This window comes from Herpailurus yagouaroundi, unplaced genomic scaffold (assembly GCF_014898765.1).
Source record: "Herpailurus yagouaroundi ecotype Mexico unplaced genomic scaffold, PumYag 252, whole genome shotgun sequence".
Taxonomy (NCBI): domain Eukaryota; kingdom Metazoa; phylum Chordata; class Mammalia; order Carnivora; family Felidae; genus Herpailurus; species Herpailurus yagouaroundi.
The window spans coordinates 3,698,532-3,720,991 of record NW_024412469.1 but is presented as its reverse complement, the minus strand read 5'-3'; the positions used below and the strand labels follow the sequence as shown (position 1 = coordinate 3,720,991).

At 34.9% G+C, this 22,460-nt stretch overlaps 1 long non-coding RNA gene across 1 annotated transcript in view; it reads left to right on the top strand.

The window, feature by feature from the left end:
• The window catches only part of LOC121020822 (uncharacterized), a 959,466-nt gene that overhangs the window by 565,118 nt on the left and 371,888 nt on the right, over positions 1 to 22,460 (top strand). Inside the window, exon 4 of the long non-coding RNA XR_005786304.1 lies at positions 6,855 to 6,896. This is a non-coding gene — a long non-coding RNA (uncharacterized LOC121020822). The remainder of the gene's footprint in view (positions 1 to 6,854; positions 6,897 to 22,460) is intronic.

The window sequence follows — 22,460 nt, the reverse complement described above, 5'->3', positions numbered from 1 at the left end:
TATTGTATGAACAAATTTATTGGATTCTAATAGTTAATAAAGAGAGAAATAACAGAAACTCTGTCCAATTTTAGAGCATTCATATTGGGCATGAAGGGCATTAGTCATTGTGTGATGATTTACTTTAGAATAAAATAGTGACCCTGCTCTGGTGAAGTAGTTGTTGACGTAAATCTCCTTTTGCAAGAACACCTCTTATTTTGCTCAAAACACAGGAAGAATACTAGGTACATGGCATTGCATAGCTATGCATGTATGACCATTGTAAGTTTCCTCTAAATATGGACCTTTTCATTTTGGGGAGTTATTTATTTTGATTTTGATTTTGATTTTTTATTTTTTTATTTTTATTTATTTATTTTTAAAATTTATTTATTTTTGAGAGACAGAGACAGAGGACAAGTGGGGAGGGGCAGAGAGGGAGGGAGACACAGAATCTGAAGCACCTCCAGGCTCCCAGCTGTCAGCACAGAGCCCTATGAGGGGCTTGAACCCACGAACCTTGAGATCATGACCTGAGCTGAAGTCGGACGCTTAACCAACTGAGCCACCAACGCGTCCCTGTTTTTCATTTTAAAGATTGCTTTTGCCCTTCAAGGACTTTTGTGTTTCCATACAAATTTTAGGATTGTTTATTCTAGTTCAGTGATAAGTTCTGTTGGTATTTTGATAGGGATTGCATTAAATCTGTACAATGCTTTGCGTACTATAGACATTAGAACAAAATTTGTTCTTCCAATCCATGAGCATGGAATGTCTTTCCATTACTTTTTATTGCCTTAAATTTCTTCTCTGAGTGTCTTATAGTTTTCAGAGAGCAGGTATTTCAGCTCTTTGGTTAAGTTTGTTCCTAGGTAAGGTATTATGCTGCAATTGCAATGGGATTATTTTCTCAATTTCTCCTGTTGCTTCATTGTTCATGTATAGAAATGCAATGGATGTCTGTACATTGATTTTGTATCCTGCAACCTTACTGAATTCATTTATCAGTTCTAGTAGTTTTTCGTAGAGTCTTTAGGAATTTGTATATATACCATCATATCATTTGCAGATAGTGGAAGTTTTACTTCTTTCCAATTTGGATGCCTTTTATTCCTTTCTCTTGTCTGATTTCTGTGGCTAGGACTTCCAGTACTATGTAGAATAAAAGTGATGACAATGGACATCCTTGTCTTGTTCCTGACCTTAGGGAAAAACTCTCAGTTTTTCACCATTGAGTATGATGTTGGCTGTGAGTTTTTCACGTTAGGCCTCTATCATGTTATGATATGTTACCTCTACTTTGCAAAGGTGTTTTTTTTTTTTTTTTATCATGAATAGATGTTGTACTTTGTCAAAAGCTTTTTCTGAATCTATTGAAATGATCATATGGTTTTAATACTCTCTTTCATTTATGCAATGTATCATGTTGGTTGTTTTGCAAATATCGAACTGCCCTTGTATCACAGAATAACTCCCACTTGATTGTGGCTTCTGATACCTTTAATGTACTGTTGGATTCTGTTTGCTAATATTTTGTTGAGAATTTTTACATCTATATTCATGAAAGAGATTGGCCTGTAGTTCTTTTCTTTTGTGGTATCTTTATCTGGTTTTGGTATCAGGGTGAATGTGAAAGTTTTTCTTCCTGTTTTAATTTTTGGAATAGTTTGAGAAGAATAGGCTTTATCTCTTCTTTAAATGTGTGGTAGAATTCCTCTTTGAAGTTGTCTGGTCCTGGATTTTTGTTTTTTCTTGAGTTTTTGATTATAGATTCAACTTCATTGTTGATTATTGGTTGGTTCAAGTTTTCTATTTCTTCCTGTTTTAGTTTTGGTATATTATATGTTCCTAGGAATTTATACATTTCTTCTAAGCTGTCCAGTTTGTTGGCATAAAGGTTTTCATAATATTCTGTTACAATTTTTTGCATTACTGTGGTGTTGTTTATTTCTTCTTTCATTAGTGATTTTGTTTATTTGGTGATCACCTCTCTCTCTCTCTTTTTTCCTGATGAGGTAGGCTAGAGGTTTATGAATTTTGTTGATCTTTTTAAAAAACAAGGTCTTGGTTTCACTGATCTGGTTTGTTTTGTTTTGTTTTGTTGTTGTTTAATTCTTATATCACTTATTTCTGCTCTAATCTTTATTATTTCCCTCCTTTTTCTAGGTATAATATTTTTGGTTCTTTTTCTAGCTCCTTTAGGTGTAAGATTATTTGAGATTTTTCTTGCTTCTTTGGGTAGGCCTGTACTACCATAATCTTCCTTTTTAGGACCACTTTTATTACAGTCCAAAGATTTTAGACCATTTTGTTTCCATTTTCATTTTTTTCCATGTAAGTTTTTTATTTCTTCTTTGATTCCTTGGTTGACTCATTTATAGTCTAGTAGCAGGTTATGTAACCTCTGTGTATTTTTGCTCTTTCCAGATATTTTCTTGTGTTTGATTTCTACTTCATAGTGTTGTGGTCAGACAAGATACATGGTATGACTTAGATTTTTTTTTTTTTTTTTTTTTTTGTTGTTGTTGTTGAGACTTGTTTTGTGGCCTAATATGTGATCTGTTCTGGAGAATGTTCCATGTGTACCTGAAAAGAATGCATATTCTGATGTTTTATGGTGGAATGTTCTGAATAGGTCTGTTAAATCCATCTGGATGGGCCTTTCTTTTGAATCACAATAATAGCAACACAAATGAAACTCTCCTATTCTTTTCCTTCGTGTTTTCTCAATATGTTGGTTTTAGCTGTAGAAATTCATCTGTATTTGATGAAAGGTTTTAAGGATTCTCTTCTCCCAAATTTTTGGCCTTTGCAGATATCCTTGAAGGAAATTTACCAACTAAAACATGGCATGTTTTTTAGGTTGTGAATCCCACTAAATTAATATCAAGGAAACATCATACTTTACAGGTTAAATATTCTAAGAAACATGATAGTAATGAGGTATTCTGAAATGAGCAAAACAATAATAATGCAAAATTACATTTTAGTTTATATTAGTGACAATTTACCTGTTCTCAAAAATTAGTTTTCTTTCATGTTGCCATGTATATTGTATCTTTATGTTAATAATAAATAGAAATGTAACTTAGTTTCACTTAAAATAGTTGTTAATTTGGTGTAAAGTAAAAATAAAATAATATTGAACACCTCATTTTCTTTAAAAATGATTTTAGGGGCTCTTGGGTGGCTCAGTTGGTTAATCATCTTACTTTGGCTCAGGTCATGATCTCATGGTTCATGTGTTTGAGCCCCACATCGGGCTCTGTGCTGACAGCTCAAAGCCTGGAGCTGGCTTCAGATTCTGTGTCTCCCTGTCTCTCTGCCCCACCTACCCCCACTCACACTTTGTCTCTCTTTCTCCCTCTCAAAAATAAACAGTAAAAAAATAAAAATAAAAAAATAAAAATAATTTTAGTTAGCTATTGAATTATGATGAATTATTAAATTTCTAATAATGATAAGGTAAATAACCTGACACTTAAACTGAATTATTTCAAATGGGATAATATCTAACTTTGAATTTAGTTTTTTTTAAAGATTAAAATCAGATAATTTACTAGGATATTTTCTGATGTTGCAAAACATTTGAGAAAAGCAGTGGGAATACCATTATGTAGAGAGTTCACATTGATGTAGTGTAAAAATCTTGATGACTAGCATCTGATCAACCTGTGTTTAATACATGGCTACATTAACTGCTAGATGGGCAATGTTTAAATAGATTAATTTCAACTAAAATATCCTTTCTCAAGAACCTTGACCAAGTCAGTTCTCTTTTTCCTGGAAGAGTCACTCTATGTAAATGATCTGATCTCATGATTTGGAAAGGTTTGCGAAGCGCTGAGGTAAGAGGCAGCTCCACCTCCTCTGCTAAGACAGACAGAGTTTCTCAACATTAGCACATGATTGATATTTGGGCTGCATGAATCTTTTTTGTGATGGGCTGTCCTGTGAATTAAAGGATGTTTAGCAGTGTCTATGGCCTCTACCCACTAGATGCCAGTAGCAACTAGTAGCATGCTACCCCCAGCTGTGTTATATGTCCCCTGTCACAAGAATGGGGGTTAGGAAATTAGCCTTGGTAGAAAATCCCTGGGGCCCCTGACTGGCTCAGTCAGTGGAGCATGTGACTCTTGATCTCAGGGTTGTAGGTTTGAGCCCCACATTAGGTATAGAGATTCCTTAAAAATAAAATTAAAAAAAATATCCCTGAGTTAAAACATTAAAATGATGTGAATTAGTCTCCAACCCTCCTTGAGTTCCACCACCAGATCTGTAAAAAGAGATTCTGATCAAAACATACTTATAAAATATGTTGTGTACCTTTCAGGTTTGGCATTTAGTGCTTTCCTTATCCAGGGTATTGTTTTATTCCTTTTTTTTTCTTCCCTTTGTTTTTTTTTTTTGTTGTTGTTGTTGTTGTTGTTGATTTTCTCTTATCAAGTCATTTTCCCCCTTCCAATTCTACCCTGTACTTAGTTAACCCAATCTTCATATATTTTATAATCAATCAATTGATTTATATAGTTTACTGCCAAGTTAGCTAACATACAGGGTATACAGTGTGCTTTGGGAGTAGATTCCCATGATTCGTTACTTACATACAACACCCAGTGCTCATCCCAACAATCCTTCTTAATGTCCATTGTGGCCCCAACTCTCCACACCCATCAACTCTCAGTTTGTTCTCTTTATTTAAGAGTCTCTGATGGTTTGCCTCTCTCTCTGTAACTAATTTATTTTGTTTCACTTTTTGCTTGCAAAGTAGCTAAAGATTATCTGTTTGCTTTGTCAATCTAACTCTTCCTTATTGATACCAGGTCTTTCTATGATAAATTTATTATAGCCTGGCAATAACACTGGCAATCCAGTTTTGTACTGTCTCTTTGTCACATACTTTTGCTCTCATGGATATTAGACAATTGGATTATTGCCTGACCTATGGAAAACGTTAAGTGCCTCCCTGTCATTTCAGAAGATTTTCTGTTCTTCTAGACATTCCAGACCAAGAGTAAAATACAGAACATAGAATTCCAGATGTTAAATAACCATTTAAAATGCCTCATTGAAAAAAAATGCCACTTTTACTTTGATTTCTTTAGTGATTCTTTCATGAATGAAGTTTGTCATCCATAGTTACATTTATAAATTATTTCTCACAATTATAATATGAAAATATAATTATAATTATATTCAAATATAAGAAATACAAATGGAGATTTTCATACTCAAGAGATGATTAGTAGACTAGAAATATCATTTGAAATATTTTTTAAATGTCCAAATTATTTAATAATTTTACAGGGTTTTTGAAGAATTTTTACTTTTCAAATGTCTTGTAGTTTTTAATAGCCAACAATTATTGGCTACTTACTATGTCCTAGAAGAGTTCTAAGCAATTTATTTGTATTAGCTCATATAATCTTTGCAACAACTTCACTCTATGTAAAACAAACTTAGGCTCAGAAATGGTTTTGTAAATTGTACAGTATAGCTAGCAATTCAGGGGCTAAGGTTCAAATCTAAGAAATGTGATCTTCTAGGTTTGGCCATAGAACAAAGAAAATAGCCTAAATTTGTGTGTGTGTGTGTGTGTGTGTGTGTGTGTGCACGCGCACACGCATGTGTGCACGCATGTGTCTGCATTTGTGTCCACATCCGCTGTACTTGAATACTGGCTGAGGGAAAATTATGCGTGACCCAAAGGATTGATTCCCTTGGATTATCCAGGGACTTGTGTGACACTTCCATATAACATTGGAATCTCTTAATTCACAGTTTGAATTGAGTTTACTCAGGTGTCTTCTAGAGTTAAGATTCTTTGAGTTTGTGAACTTTAAATACGGAAGAAAAAACGTACTTTTACATTATACATGCTATATATTTTATTTATTTATTTATTTATTTATTTATTTATTTATTCATGGTAAAACTTTTATTACAACATACTGGTGGAGATCACAAGGAAGTTCATGCCTTCTGATTTCTACCCCCCTCACATCTGGAAATTTCAAGTAGATAGAATGTCAAAAAATATGGACAAAGTAAGTGGTTCTTTGATATTACATTTAATTTAAGTTCTTGTAATCAGCGTTGTCACATTTGCAATGATAATTCTTACATTTGGATCTGTGATTTTATGTGGATGGGTATCCACATATTTGCAAATAGGATGCTGCTTCTAATAGAATAATAAAATTGAAAGAAATCATGGAAATATGGGTCTTTTATGCAGCAATATGTGATTCTGTTTCCTCTTTTGATTTCTGAAGTACCCAAGTTCATTTGAACACATTTAAATCTATTATCTGAACATACATTCTAGTTTCATTGCCTGAAAATTTAAAACATTATTATTACTGTGAAAATGATTCTCTTAACTTAATTGATGTTCCATTGCCACTTTTTGATGAACAAATATTATAAGATTTTTATTATCATAAAACCTGTTTAACCTACTTCCCCATCTTCCTATTCAGAACATAATAATTCATTTAGCAGTTTTGATAAGTGTTATCTGAGTTTTTGCCTGAAATTGACTGTTGTGTATCAGGAACTGAATCTACCTCTATGTTTCTTTCTAGGAAAAAAATGCTTTTTTTTTAAGATATAAAGGAATAAAGTTCATTTAGAGATTCAGATTGAGAAGTATATTAGAATATTTATACCTTATTCTTTTTTCCTTAATGAACTAAAGCAAAAAAATAAATACAAAAGTATTTTTGGAAGTTAATAGATAGATACTAATATTGAGCAATGGTTGAGCATTAAAACATGTTCTTGTTTTAAATTTTATGTTTTGGTATTTCTCAATCTGTTATACTAAGTGTATTAATGAAAACATTATATATGTATATTTTTTACAATAGGTTCCTGTCCTGAGACCACAGCAGGATGTGCCTTGGACAAAGGTATGCACATTTAAAGTATATTTCAAATATTCTCCACAAGTAAAGTATATAAATAAAAAATGTTTTAATAGTAAAAAAGTTATAGTAATTATATTACTGTCATGTGTTTAGATATATTCAATTATAGTACATGTTCATGTCATGATAAACTAAGCTGATAAAACATGATGCTAGTGAGAAAACCTCAGAATCAAATATCTGATTATTAAACACATATCATTTCCTGAGCAATGAAAGTCTTAATCCATACAACACATAATCAAAGAATAGTTATAACTAATGCCCTTGACAGTAAAAGAATGATACTATTCAAAGTTTAATGGAAGTTGTGTAAACTAGTCTTTAATGACCCTGATGATTCAGTTATTGAAGATAGAATATATGAAAGTGAATTATATCAGTCAAGATCTACTTCAGTGCCTAGGATTTGGGGGGACCAGGTAGTGAAATTACAAGTGGATTTGAGAAGAAGATGCAAACAGCAAGATACATAAAGCTCAGTAAGAATTATATAAATGCACTACAGGAAAGCTAAGGAGGAGAGTATAAGGCCAATACAGGATGCCTTTAATTTCAAATGGAATATTATTGTAAAAAAATGTGGAAAAGAACATTATAAATATCATGAATTGTAATAACCTTGAATCCTGAGAGGGAGCCAAAAAGAAAAATTATACAATGAATAAAAAGTACATAGTGGGAACTCCAGGAGTAAAGACAAAAGGAACTAAGATTCTTAGGGATAGTAATGGAGAAAGAAGAAGGACCTGGAAATGGATCCCACCTACAGGAGCTATTAAAGCCATTCCTTCTCTATGGAGGAAGTAGCAAGAAAAAAATTGCTTAAAGTAGCACATATGGAATTTGAGTTCTAGGATAAGGTACTGAAAGAAAGTTTGCCATTTCTTTGGAGGTATTTAAATAATGAATGGAGTGGGGCGCCTGGGTGGCGCAGTCGGTTGAGCGTCCGACTTCAACCAGGTCACGATCTCAGGGTCCGTGAGTTCGAGCCCCGCGTCGGGCTCTGGGCTGATGGCTCAGAGCCTGGAGCCTGTTTCCGATTCTGTGTCTCCCTCTCTCTCTGCCCCTCGCCCGTTCATGCTCTGTCTCTCTCTGTCCCAAAAATAAATAAACGTTGAAAAAAAAATTTTAAAAAAATAAATAAATAAATAATGAATGGAGTTACAGATTTCTGCTTATAGTTTCTCTAAAATTCTCTAGATCATTTACCCTATTTTGCATCCTTCCACCCCACAATGAAATGGGTGAAGCAGTTCTTTTATTATTTTTGTGTGAAAAATTCATTTTATATTTAAAGGAAAGTGGAAAGTAGGTTTGTGGTTATAAGAAAAATGTAGATATATATCTCAATAACAATTGATATCCTATTTTATGCAAGCATAATACTTGAGGAAATACACTTATATACTCATGTTTATATTTTACATTTGGCCCAAAACATACTGTATGTGTTCTGGCATATTAGTTCTCTATGAAAAATAAACGTCTAAAAGCATATCCACATAAATAATATTCAATATATGAATAATTGATTTTTAAAAATTGAAACATGCTTCTAGTTTTTTGTTTTGTTTTGTTTTGTTTGGAGTATGACTCCTGACTCTATTTTTCATATAGTTTTTTCTCTTAGTCACTTTCAGTACCTATTCAGAGACTGGTGTGATTTCAGAATATCCATGTAAAATATGCCAGCTGATGTGCTCTGCCAGACAGAATGAATGGCTGCAGGCACAAATCTCTGTTGTGTCAAGGCTTTGGCATGACATTTGGCAGGGAGCGAAATCAAACACAACACAATGCAAATAATCATGGTTTCCCATAGATATGTAGCCTCAAACTCAAGCCTGCTGTTAGTCTTTACTACTCTTTTCCGTCTTTTTCTAGGGAGCAACGTTTCTAGTAATGAACTGAAAACTATGGTATTTCCTGGTGTTCTCATAGTGTAAAGAAATAGGAAGATTGTGGCTTTGAAACTGAGCCTTCCAGTTTTAAGTGTGGCTCTCTCACTAACTAGTTGTGGAATCCTGGACAACTTACTTCAAATGAATTCAAAATGAATTTACTAAGAATTATCACAGGGGTTGTGCGGGTATTAAAATGATAAAATTGTCCATAGAAACTCTTCCACCTGTCACATAACTAAATGCTATTCTAGCCCTTCCCATTTTTATAATGAGATGGGTTTTGCATGAAACTTCTTAATCATCGTCTCAATCATATTGTGAATGCAAGAGGAATTACTCTAATAACATTTTTAAATTTCAGGCTATGTAGGCATGTGCAATATTTGTCTTCATCTTTGGGTGGGTACTCTTTCTAGTGAAGGAAGAGTTGTTGCAAATTTCTTGATTTTTTTTTTCTATTTGCTTCCTTTTTTAAAGAGTTGCATGTGATAAGAGGGTTTTTATGTTGTGTAAGAGTGTTTCGAATCTCCTTAATTTAATTTTAGGTTTTGTTAGTGTACTCAAGGATGGAAAAACACATAGTAAAATATAGATGGCTTAGCAAAACTATATCTTCATAGCATACCCATACTTGGTTTTTAGTTCAGTATCTCAGTTCAACTTCCTTACTGAGAAATTATTATGTATTATATATACTGGACTAGATGCTAAACGTGCAAAGAAGAAAGAGATGTGTATTCTGCTGTATAAGGGAATTATAATCTAGAAGGGAGGATACATGTGAACATCATTTTAAAACAATGTGGTAACAGTACAATGGAGAGGTTCCAATAAAAGGCCATATAGAAAAGCATTTCAATTAAGTTGGCTTCCTGGAGGGGTTGACACTTCAAGTATCTTGAATGGTGAGGATGAACTGATCAATATATAAAGTCAAATATAAAGTCAAATATAAAGACAGGATGGTGGAAAGAGGTCAAGAATAGGACTAAAACACTGAAAGTAGTAGTAAAGGTTCAGATTTGAAATTAGAAAGTAAAATCCACCCAATTTGTTCTTGAAGGTATATATTTAAGATCTATATATCTTTTTGTTAGGGGATAGGCTTCAAGAAGAGTACATACAAGACTGTAAAAAAAATTCAACATCATTAACAGTGGTTATCTCTATGTAGTATACCTAGATATATGTGTGACTTTTGTTTTTTATTGAAACTCTGATATGTGTTCTACATTTTATATAACAAACATTGTGAACACATTCTAATGTGGCTCCCATGATCCTGCCTCTTGATGTTCATACCTTGAGTGTGGACAGATCCTCTTGCTTGCATCTAATGAACAGCATATGTATTAGTCCTATGATTATGTTATGCTGATAGGTGTTTATAATTCTGATAGGTGTTAATGATATCACATTATAGTTTTAATTTTAATTTTGCTAATGGCTAATGATTTTGAACATATTTTCATGTGCTCATGTGGCATCTGTATCTTTGATGAAATGTCTGTTCATGTTGCTTGCCCATTTTATAACTGGATTGTTTTATATTTATTCTTTCATCTTTTAAAAAATTGTTTAATGTTTATTTTTGAGAGAGAGAGAGAGAGAGAGTGCACATGCACAAGTGGGGGAGGGTCAGAGAGAGAGGGAAACACAGAATCTGAAGCAGGCTCCAGGCTCTGAGCTGTCAGCACAGACTCTGATGCAGGGTTCGAACTCATGAACCGTGAGATCATGACCTAAGCTGAATTTGGGAGCTCAATCAATGGAGTCACCCAGATGCCCCTATTTATTTATTCATTCATTTTAATGTTTATTTATTTATTTTGAGAGAGGGAGGGAGAGAGAGAGAGAGAATGAACATGAGTGGGGGAGGGACAGAGAGAGACTCCAAAGCAGTTCTTTGCCCAGGAAAGAGCCCCATGTGAGGTCATGACCTGAACTGAAATCAAGAGTTAGATGCTTAACCAACAGACCCAGCCAGGGGCCCCTAACCGGATTGTTTTTAAAGTGTTGAGTTTTGAAATCTTATGAATCTTATTGAATACATACATTGGCTGATAGAGAAGGTGAAGAGATATTAGCTGGAAATCCAGACAGGTAAGCAGTCAGGAAGCAGGTGGCATATACGTCTGAAGCCCTGGGGGGAGATCAAGGATAGAAATAAAGATTAAAGGAGCGCCTGGCTCAGTCAGTTAAGCGTCCAACTTTGGCTCAGGTCACGATTTCATTTTGTGAATTCGAACCCAGCATCAGGCTCTGTGCTGACAGCGCAGAGCCTGGAGCCTGCTTCAGATTCTGTGCCTTCTTTTCTCTCTGCCCCTCCCCACTTGCACTCTGTCTCTGTCTCCCAGAAATAAAGATTAAAAAATTTTTGAAAAGAAATAAAGATTAAAATAATGTCATAGTCAAGATGAAATTGAAGCATGTCTTGAAGGACAGTAACTTCAAGACTTTATATTTTCCTGAAGCACAGAATGGTCTCTTACTCTCAAAATTTTATTGTATGTTATTAAGTAAATGTTCTTTAATTCCCTGGACTTGAAATTTTATATAAAACATTAAGGTTTTCTCATTTACCATAGACCTTTAATACTACCAGTATGTGAGTAGTGTCAATAAGATATGAAATTTTCAGTGGAAAAACTAAATTGAAGTTTTGGTGTGTGGCATAGACACAGGGAGAGACAAAAGGCTTGATCTGGTCAGGCTAAGATCTGGAGGTCAGATTATCTACAGAAATAGAGTAGATATTTTGTAAAGACTTCTTTCTCTAGATACTATAACAAAGTTCAGTTCAGAAGGCAAATCCATTATCTGAGATGTATGGTGATACATCCATGGAAATCCAGTAAAGCAGGCTAGATTGGGAGTTTATCATGAACAAATGTACAACACCAGGTGAGAGAAGGAAAGGAAGGAGTCTCTGAAAGTCTAGAAAGACTAGAGCATGTTGGCTAATTGAGGACATCGGGGGGCAAAGTAACAATCCATCATTCAAGAGAGACATTAACTATTTTAAGATTCCTGCCTCATGTGCTAATCTTTGTAATAGATTCAGTTTATACTTGAGAATGAAAATTAATATGGTGCTGGTATAAACCAAACATAAGTCCACTCAGTGGAACAAGGGACAAGAGGCTCCCCCACTGTACTAGCATTAACCCTTCAGTTGCTAGGTTGTGGGGGCTTCTGAAGGATAGGCCAAGACTGTAAGGGCAGTGGGAAGAAGGGGGATTTGAGTCAGTGCCTGTTTACCAGTTGTATCTAAGTTTTTAAATATTTTAATAACCAGGTCAGCCACTACCAGAACAGATGGGCCAAATACAGCCTGGACTATATACCTATTAGTAGAGAGTCTCAGTGGAGTGGACTAGAAATACAATGACTAGGGGTGCCTGGGTGGTTCGGTTGGTTAAGCATCTGACTTTGATTTCAGTTCAGGTCAGGATCTCACAGTCCTGAGATTGAGCCCCTAGTGGGGCTCTGTGCTGGGCATGGGGCCTACTTAAGATTCTCTCTTTCTTCCTCTGTCCTTCCCCTGCTTATGTTTTCTCTCCTTCACACAAATATATAGATAGATAGATATAGATAGATATAGTTATAGAACTATATAGAGAGAGATATAGATAGAGATGATAGAGATAGAGATAGAGATAGAGATAGAGATAGAGATAGAGATAGAGATAGATAGAATAATGACTAAAGAAAGGGAGCAAGGGACCTCCTTGTTCAAAGACAGAAACTTGTAGAAGGATTGCTTTTGAAAGTTATTTTACTACAGAGATCATCAAAATTGGCTTGATAAGAGTCTGAAATACTGAAAGTATAAAACATGATTTTTGTGTCCATTAAACACTATCTACCATGCTCTGGCAAACCCACTTCTTACTGGGTAGTGTGCTTACTACCTTCATCATATTTGGGGATCCCAAATATTTTCAGCCACTTTTTGCTGTGAAAATGTCTTTTTTTTTCTTATTAAGAATTCTGATTATTTTCAAGTTTCAGCCTCATATTTAATTCAGGGATTCTCATCTTGCCTGGGCAAAGCCTAGACTTGATGTTCTAGTTGTTCTGAATGTGTTTGGGGTAATAGGCGATGGGGATGAGTGGGAGTGAAGGAATGGGAGGAGGGTGCCAAAATGCCCTGCTTCCTCATACCTCTTCCTCCTTCCCTGTTAATTGTTTGGATTGGGGTAGAGAAAGGAGGAGGGACACAAAGTTCTCACATGTAACTGCCTTTGGCAAGTGGCTATCCACTCTCCACTGATTGTCACTGCTGCTCTATCTTTGGCATGAGTGCTTTCTATGAACCTGGAAACAACTTGTGCCATGAGTATGCTTTTGGTGGTACTTCAGAGCATCTTGTTAAAGCTATGACTGGGTAGCTTCCTGGTACTTCAGACCTGGCCCAGATTCAGCCTCTTTCTACCTCTCCTCACCTCCCATCAGTGTCCATATGTGGCCACATCACAGACTTGACATATGAAAAGAAATGTGGTTCCCTATTGCTCTCAATGACATAAGAATTGTCTTAAACTAAAAGTAAACATTACGAAAAATACACAGAAGTCAACTGAATAGAAGAGAGCCTACAGTGAATGATATATTTTTTTTAATAAGGAAAGGAATGGTGGTATTTTCTTTAATTAGGAAAAATTAAGTCTGGTGGGAGACTGTGAAATAGACATAAATGTATGTGTGTGTGTGTATGCGTGTGTGTGTGTGTGTGTGTGTGTGTGTGTAAAATTATATTTTAATTTATCCACTTTACTCTTGAAACATAAATACAGCCTAAGGGCAGTAGCCTGTGTTTGCAATGCACCCAATCAGGATTATATGGGGACTTTTCCCCAACAGTGCCAGAGTTTCACCAGCAGAAATGACAATGGGGATTGTCCAATGTAAACCTTACGATGTTGATAATAATTGTAACTCAAGGATCAGTGCTATCCATCAAATGGTTTCACCTGTGCTCCAGACTGTAAGAGGGAGGTAGAGCCAAAATAATGATGACAGGCTTGCAGAAAACAGGAGTCCAAATTCTTTACTACATGAGTGGGATAGTCAGGAGCATACATATGTTTGAAAGGATAGGTTAACATCTATATCTTATTTACTCCTTAATATCAATTTTACAGGTAGAAATATCCTATTAGTTTATTTGGGGAAGCTGAGTCACAAAGTGCATAATATGTGACAGGCAAACTTCATTTGAACTGATTCTAAATCCCACCTTCTTTATATGAAATTACAATAGTTAATATAGAAAATTGGAATACAATTGGGGTCGATTAAAGAGGAAATAATTATTTTATAATAAATCCTTATTCTCAGTTTCTAACTGCTTTAACTTTTGATGAAATTGTTTTCTCTAGGAGAAAATAGCCAGGCAAATAAAACTCCACAAAATTTAAGAAAACATATATATATATATATAAAAATTAGTGTTTTCAGTTGTTTTTGAAAGACTTATTTAAGTCCAGAAGCAGCTGTGCTAAAAATTGCAGAATGTCAAATCTATGCTCCCCTATACATTTTGTTTTATCATAAAATGTAAATTGTTATGTATAGAGAGCTATCATTTGCATGAAATTTAACTTAAAAGTAAATACTAAATGTTTCAAATAGAATATAATAGGTGTAACTGCTTAGTTTTCTTTGCACTTTTACTCTTTCTATTATGAACAACTGCTAAGGAAATGATCACAAAGGGAATTCCAGGAAACTACTCTGTCTTTATTATATTGCCTGAATTCATGTGAAGTTTTGCTGATATACTAAGTAGATCATCCAAGTGAAAATAATTCTGTAATAAATGTTATTCTCAGAGCTTTGAAGAAAAACAGGTATTCCATGAGTATTTTATGAAACACATCTTCATAGAAATCACTCCAGTTAAAATGGGTTCCATGAAAAAAGTAATTTGAGAAACACCACTTACCAACCTCCTGTATACCAAGTCATCCTATGGGAGATTTAGCATGCTTATCATCACAAGACCTTGAAAATTTCTGCAGCAAAATTTATTAATTTTGTTTGATCTGGAAAAACTTGGATCCAATATAGCCTCCCCTATGGGGGAGGCAGTATTTTGCCATGGTTTAGAGTGTGGTCTTGAGTCAGACTAGGTTTGATTCCATGCTCTAATTTTTTTTAATTGAGGTAACATTTACATAGCATAGAACTAACCATGTAATGTGAATCATTCAGTGGTATTTAGTACATTAGCAATACATTCACCACCTCTATCTAGTTCCAAAACATTTTTATCACTTCAGAAGGAATCATGTTCCAATTAGTTGCTCCCCATTCTTCCATCCCCCACCTGCTCCACTCTGCCAAATAGTGTGAACATCTGCTTACTGTCCTTGAGACTCAGTTTTTCTCAGTATTCTATAAAGACAGGATTCACCTTATATAGTAAATGTAAGGATTCAATAAAACAATGCATACAATGCACTTAGAACATTGTAAGTATTAAATACATGTTTGATAAAATGTTAAACTTATGTGGTCCTCTTCAGCATCCAGGGAACAATTGTTTGAGACAGCACTTTTTAAGAAATGCTGACAGAAGTCTATAGATCAGGAAAAGACCTCTATTAAGTGTTAGATCAAGGATTCCTTGGGTGCTAATGAACCTCACATGATACTCTTGTGGCCCAGAAAACTGACAATTAGCACCAATGTTTATCTTTGTCTTTTCCATATAATGTTTATTGCTAAAGTGGTTTAGAGGTAGAAGTTAGAGCAGAGAGGTGTTAAGAAGAAAGTCACAAGGAATTAAGACATGAATGAAGGAGATGAAACAGCTGACACCAACAATAACCTAGGTCTAATTATTTTCCATTTGATTCCATAGGTATTCATGATTATGAGGATTTTTAAAGTGTCATTGGCATGGCAAAGCAACGTGTAAAAATATAAAATTATGTATGAGTATATATTTATATTTATACATGGAAATATATGCAAATTTAATTATAGGTATAATTTTATATAAATGGAATCATATTCTACAATAGGTGTATAGCTCTAGAAGGATTTTCACTGAAATGAGAGCAGTAATTGCCATGCTGTATCAGAAATTCAGGTGTTTTTGCCTCTGTAATTCTTTCTACAATTGTTGAAATTTTCTGTGTGACTGTATGCTATCTTATTCACAGAAACAAAGCAATAACGCTATATCCATTTAATAATAGAGACATATTATAACCATACCTTGTTTGATATTTTTATACAACTTGTCTTGATAATTGCTGGAAGGACAAATCCTTAAATATGAAGATGATTGTGAACCTGAAGCAGGTTCGCTTGGTTCCAAGTGGTCACAGAAGAAAGACCAAAAGAGTTTGTGGAGCCCTCCTTTCCTCCATAAATACAAATTACTGTTGAACCTGGTAATAATCAGCAAATTGGAGCTGTCAATTTCTTCTTACTTTTTCTAGTTCAGTATGTTCAAATTAAAAACAACAACAACAACAAAAACCTTTGCCCCCTAAAACATTATTATACAGTTGATTTATAATTCCTTTACAAATTCTACAAAAGAGAACATACTCAGCGATTTTAATTTTTTAAATGTTTGTTTGATTTTGAAAGAGACAGCAAGTGGGAGTAGAGGAGGGGGAGGGGCAGAAAGAGAGGGAGACACAGAATCTGAAGCAGGCTCTAGGCTCTGAGCTGTCAGCACAGAGCCCTATGTGGGGCTTCAACCCAGGAACCATGAGATCATGTCAGATGCTTAGCCACCCAGGTGTTCCTTCACACTCAGTGATTTTAAAGGAAGAGAAGAGTTTATCACTCTTCACCACACAGGGAAGTTTAATTTTCTATTCTGATCTTTTTTATTCTGTACTTTCTTCATCTGCCTCTTGAACCAAAAGATGATTCTTGTAGTGGCTCTTATAATGGTTCCCAACCTGAAGTGTCTTCATAGGCATCATTTGGAGACCTCGTTTAACATGCAGATTCTTGGACCCCACCCCAGTGTTTCTTATTCTTGAGAATGAGGTCTGGGGATCTACAGTAGGTGAAAATGGTCAAGATGATACTTAGGCATGATTCATGAATTACACTTTAAGAAACATTTGAAGCTTTATAAGTCTCAATAATTAGCATGTTTGCAAACCTATGATTTTAAAAAAATCTCTTGCAGTCATTTTTTCTTATAAAAGCATTTGTAATTCTTTTTTAGCTCCTCTCCTTGAAAATGTGTTTGGTTCAGGTAGAATATGACAGCTTATCCATCATAATAATCACATGGACAATCCCCAAATGGCAAATGCAGAAATGATCGAACAATCTACTTTTCATTTCATTTCTTTATAGAATAGATATAATCCAATTGCTTATGACAAGTGAAAGAATCAAATCTTCAATTATATTTTGTTGTTAGATTGATGTGATTTCACCAAAACAGTCCCGTTTGCAGTAAATTATTTAGCCCATAGCACACAATAGCAATATAATATTTAATTTATATAATAGTTACAGTTTAGGATTTTTCTTTAAACTGTCTCAGCTGTGCTAACACATTTGCCCCTAAACATCTCTGAGAAGCAGATAAGAACTGCTATTATTTATGACCAGTTGCAGAGAGATTGAATCACTGAGCTATTAAGTACCCCAAAGAGGGTCACACAGTCAGTGACTAAGTCAAAACAAACACTTCATCGTCTAAATTCTTGATCAGTAATTTTCTCAACAAATCCTTTTGCATATATCTTTTCCTGTAAGAGTTTACAGCTCATTCAATTTTCTGAGAGATTCTTCATTATGGACATATGAGAATTTGTACCCTGTGGAAGGTTGAAACCTGGAAGTGGGAAATCATATTAAAGACAAGTCCTTACTTTTCAAAAATAACTTTTAAAATCCCTTATGTGTCCTTGTCCGTATCCCTATTTCACAGAATACTTTGTTCATTCATTCATTCATTCATTCACTAATTCAGTCAAGCAACTGATATTTCCTGAGCATATACAGTATGTTGAGCACACTGCTAATAAACGGGATATTATCCTTGTCCTCATTTTGTGTAATCAGATAAAGAAAGAGACACACACACAAATAATATGATACAGCAATTACTCTCTTGGAGCTAGGTATTATGTGCAAAGTAGCTTAAGCAAAGAATCACCGAGTCTGTTTTCTTCTCAGAAGTTAGTAAGTTTGAGCTAGGATTTGAATGAAAGGCAAGAATTTACATGGATTCAGTATAAGGATAGCGGCATGGCTAGTGAAAAACAGAGGAAATTTTAAACATAATGTAGTCATATCCCATCTAAAATATAAGTGTAGATATCTGGATTCAATATTTAGAGGCCAAATTAATACATTTGTAATTTTTTGAGGGCATTTGCACCACATTGGGACCCTCATTTTTGGAATCTGGCATCTTCCAAGGAGAACAATGTGGATCATACAAAGATAAATGACCTTTAGCACCATGTGCTTTCCCCATTAAAACCATTATCTCTCTGGCAGCCATATTGATTTAGAAAACTAGACTTGTCTTGATTATACAGTATATACAAGCAAACACAAAAGAACACTAGTGTTTTTAAATAGTAAAACTAAACAAAGCAAACACTCACTTCGTAGGCTGGCTGGACTTGTATGCTTCAGCCTGAAGGGTATTTTTGCAACCAAGTAAGAAGCCCTCAAAATATAATGGAAACACTGACAGACACTTAACTATACCAGCTCTGGTGGGTACAGCCATAATTCACTTCATAATATAAATTGATATGTTGTCCAGAGGGGTCCCTGCATTGGTGTTATTGAGTGTCTTTTGAAAAGTTCTGGTTCTGGGCTATGAAGCCGTAAAATGAAACTGAATGATTCTCTCTGAAATAGTTTCTGAACTGGGCCCCTCAATTACAGTAGTGCTATCCTTAGGGCAGGCAACATGGAAATGTCCTACAAAGACTGGAAACAGGAAATAACAAACCAGAGTGAAAACAAACAATGAAACAAAGTTTGTTGCATTAAAAGTCTAATATTTCTTCCCACAAGGTCTATTTAAAAGCTGAGCACACCAGAGGTGAAAAATGGCAGCTTGCTTTAAGTGGGGTCAGTTGTTAAGCAGGTTAGGAGTACACTCTATATTTGTGAAATCATGTGGCGGGCCAGAGTTCAGTCATCCCAGTGATCTTGATGGCCAAAGTGTCCTATGTGTTTTATAATATAATGCAAATGACTTCAATCTGAGGTAGCCACCATTTAGGGCTTTAATGATTTGTCCTAGAAAGGTCCTGCCAGGCCATATTTAATGGATCTTCTAAACAATGTAAAAAGATTTCTCTAAATGTGTTCTACAGCTTATAATTTTAGTGTAAAAATAATTTCCCAGTGTCCCCACCACTGCTCTCTTCCCCAAATGCAATTTTTGAGGCTTCTTATTGAAAATGTTATACTGTCACTTTCTCCTCTCTCCATTTGATTCCTCCCAACCTTAGTCTTAGGATTCCATGTGCAGAGTTGGGGATCTGACAATTGGAAAAGCTCCACAGAATTCACAAAATAACACAGAATCCTGAAAGACACACTCAGTTTTCAACAGAAAATTAGGAGACAAGGATTCTAGTGTCAGCTTTTCCAATGTAAATGGTAACCTTGAGTTCATTGTAACCTCTGTGGGCCTCAATTTGCTCATCTCTAAACTGAAGGTCACAGACTACCTCTTTGTGCTTTTTAATGTTGTTCCATAGCACGATTTAAAGCTGCTAATGAATTACTTAAATATTGAAGTCCACATTAAGCCTTATGGAAAAGCATAACTGGCAAGATTTTCCTCTCAATTACTTGTGCTAATAAGGGCCAAAATGGCATGGATACTTTAAATTCACAGATAATCCCCAAACTTCAATTTAGCTAAGTGTTCCAACCTCCTCTCCTGCCAAACCATTTACAGGGGATTCAAACAATTAGCACACACTGGCATGAGATTTATCTCCTTTATAATTCCTGCCTTCCCTATTGCCTTAGCACGAGGAAATTTCTACATCTAAATTTCCAAAAATAGAAATGAGGAGTAAATCAAGTATAGCTGTTGCATGGCTACCTATCGGTTGTTTCAAAAAAATCCCAATACCGTTACTATTAATGGTAATTTATAGAGGGCTTATCCTATGTCAGCTATATTACAGTCATTTTATTTAAACCCCATGATCACCTTGTTAGATAGTCTGTTAGTTTCCTAAGGCTGCCATTACTGAGTGTCACAAGCTGAGTGTCTTAAACCACAAGGAATTTATTGTCTCACAGTTCTGGAGGCTAGAAGTCTGAGATCAAGGTGTCAGCAGGGTGAGTTTCTTCTAAGGGCTCTGATGAATTAATTTCAGGCCTCTTTCCTAGCTTCTGGTAGATTTCTTTCTTTCTCTCTTTCTCTCCTTCTGCAATATGGGGGCACTCTGTTACTTATAGATGGTCATTCCAGTCTCTGCCTTCATCTTCACATGGAGGTCTCTGTGTCTCCATCCTCTACATGGTGGTCTTTTCATAAGGACACTATTCCTATTAGACTAAGGGTCCATCCTACTCTTATGTGACTTTGTTTTAACTTGATTACCTCTGTAAAGAAAGTCTATTTCCAAAAAAGGTTGCATTTGGATGTACTGGGGTTAGAACTTCAAATACGTCCTTTTATGGTGGGACACAATTCAATCCATAATATATATGTATTCTTAGTTTGTAGATAAGTTAGCTAAGGTTACAATGCTGAATTAGTTTTTCCAAGGTCACAATATTAGTCAGTGGTGGAACTGGGATTCACATCCACTTTTGATGATTTCGCTTATTGTTTTCCAAATAATCTTGGGTACTCAGAAAAGTTCTGTCAGACTCCCAGGATTAATAATATTGAACATAATCTTTTGGAAAATTTCAATAGTACAGAGGATTCAACAACTTTATCCAGCAACCAAGATTCATTGATGGCGTCAAGGCTAAATCTGTACTTGTCAGAATTTTTTTAATGTTTATTTATTTTGGAGAGACAGAACATGAATGAAGGAGGAGCAGAGAGAGAGACACAGCCTGAAGCAGGCTCCAGGCTCTGAGCTGTCAGCACAGAGCCTGACATGGGGCTCAAACTCACTAACAGCGAGATCATGACCTTAGCTGAAGTTGGATGCTTAACCAACTGGGTCACACAGGCACCCTGTCAGAATTGATTCTTAAGGAAGGTCTCCAAAGCCGGCAAAAAGAAAAAAAATATATAAAGAAGCATGGACTCCAAGTATCTTGAAGGGGACCCATATGTATAATAACCCTAAGAAAGCTAATAATAGAGTGTCCTTATAAAAATATTTTTTAATGAAGTATAATTGATACACAACATTAGTTTCAGGTGCAGGACATAAATGACATTTGTATACACTGCAAAATGATCACTGCAAAAAGTCTAGTTACCATCTGCCTCCATACAAAGTTGTTATTTTGTGTGTGTGTGGTGAGAACTTTAAGATTTATTTTCTGAGCAACTTACAAATTTGCAATACAATGTTACTGACCATATTCACCATACTGTGCCTTACATTCTCAGGACCTATTTTGGAGTTATTATTTTATCTTATTTTATTTTATTTTATTTTATTTTATTTTATTTTATTATTTTGGAGTTATTTTATAACTCCAAATTTGTATCTCTTGTTCACCTTAGCCTGTTTTTCCCCACGCCCTTACAGCCCTACCCTTGGCAACTACCGATATGTTCTCTGTATCTATGTTAGTTTTTTTTTGGGGGGGGGGTTGCTGTTTTTCAGAATCCACATGTAAGTAAAATCATACAACATTTCTCTTTTCTGTCTGATTCACTCCATTTATCATAATACCTTAAAGGTCATCCATGTTGTTGCAAATAGCAAAACTTCATTATTTACTTGACTGAATAATATTCGTGTGTGTGTGTGTGTGTGCATGTGCACATATATGATATCTGTCTCACATCGACTTTATCCATTCATGCATTAGTGGACACTTAGATGGTTTCCATATCTTGACTCTTATAAATAATACTGCAATGAACATAGCAATGCATATATATTGATTTAGTGTTTTTGTTTTCTTTGAATAAAAACCCAGAAGTGGAATTGCTGGCTCATATAGTAGTTCTACTTTTACTTTTTTGAAGAACCTCACACTGTTTTCCTTAGTGGCTACACTAATTTATATATTCAAAAATAGTGCACAAGTTTCCCTATACTCAACATCCTCACCAACACTTGTTATTTCTTGTCCTTTTCATAACAGCTATTCTGACAGGTGTGAGGTGGTATCTCCTTGTTTTGATTTCCAATTCCTGATTATTAGCGATGTTGAGAATCTTTTCATGTGTCTTTGGCCATCTGTATGTATTCTTTGGAAAAATATCTATTTAAATCCTGTGCTGCTTTTTAATTTGATTGCTTTTCTTGTTATTGAACTGTAGGAGTTCTTTATGCCTTTTGGATATTAACCCCTTATCAGATATATACTTTGGAAATATATTCTCCCCTTTAATAACCTGCCTATTTATTTTGCTGGTAGCTTCCTTTGGTGCACAGAAAGCCTTTTGTTTGATGTAATTTCATTTATTTATTTTTCCTTTTTATTGCCATTGTTTTTGGAATCTGATTAAAAAAAA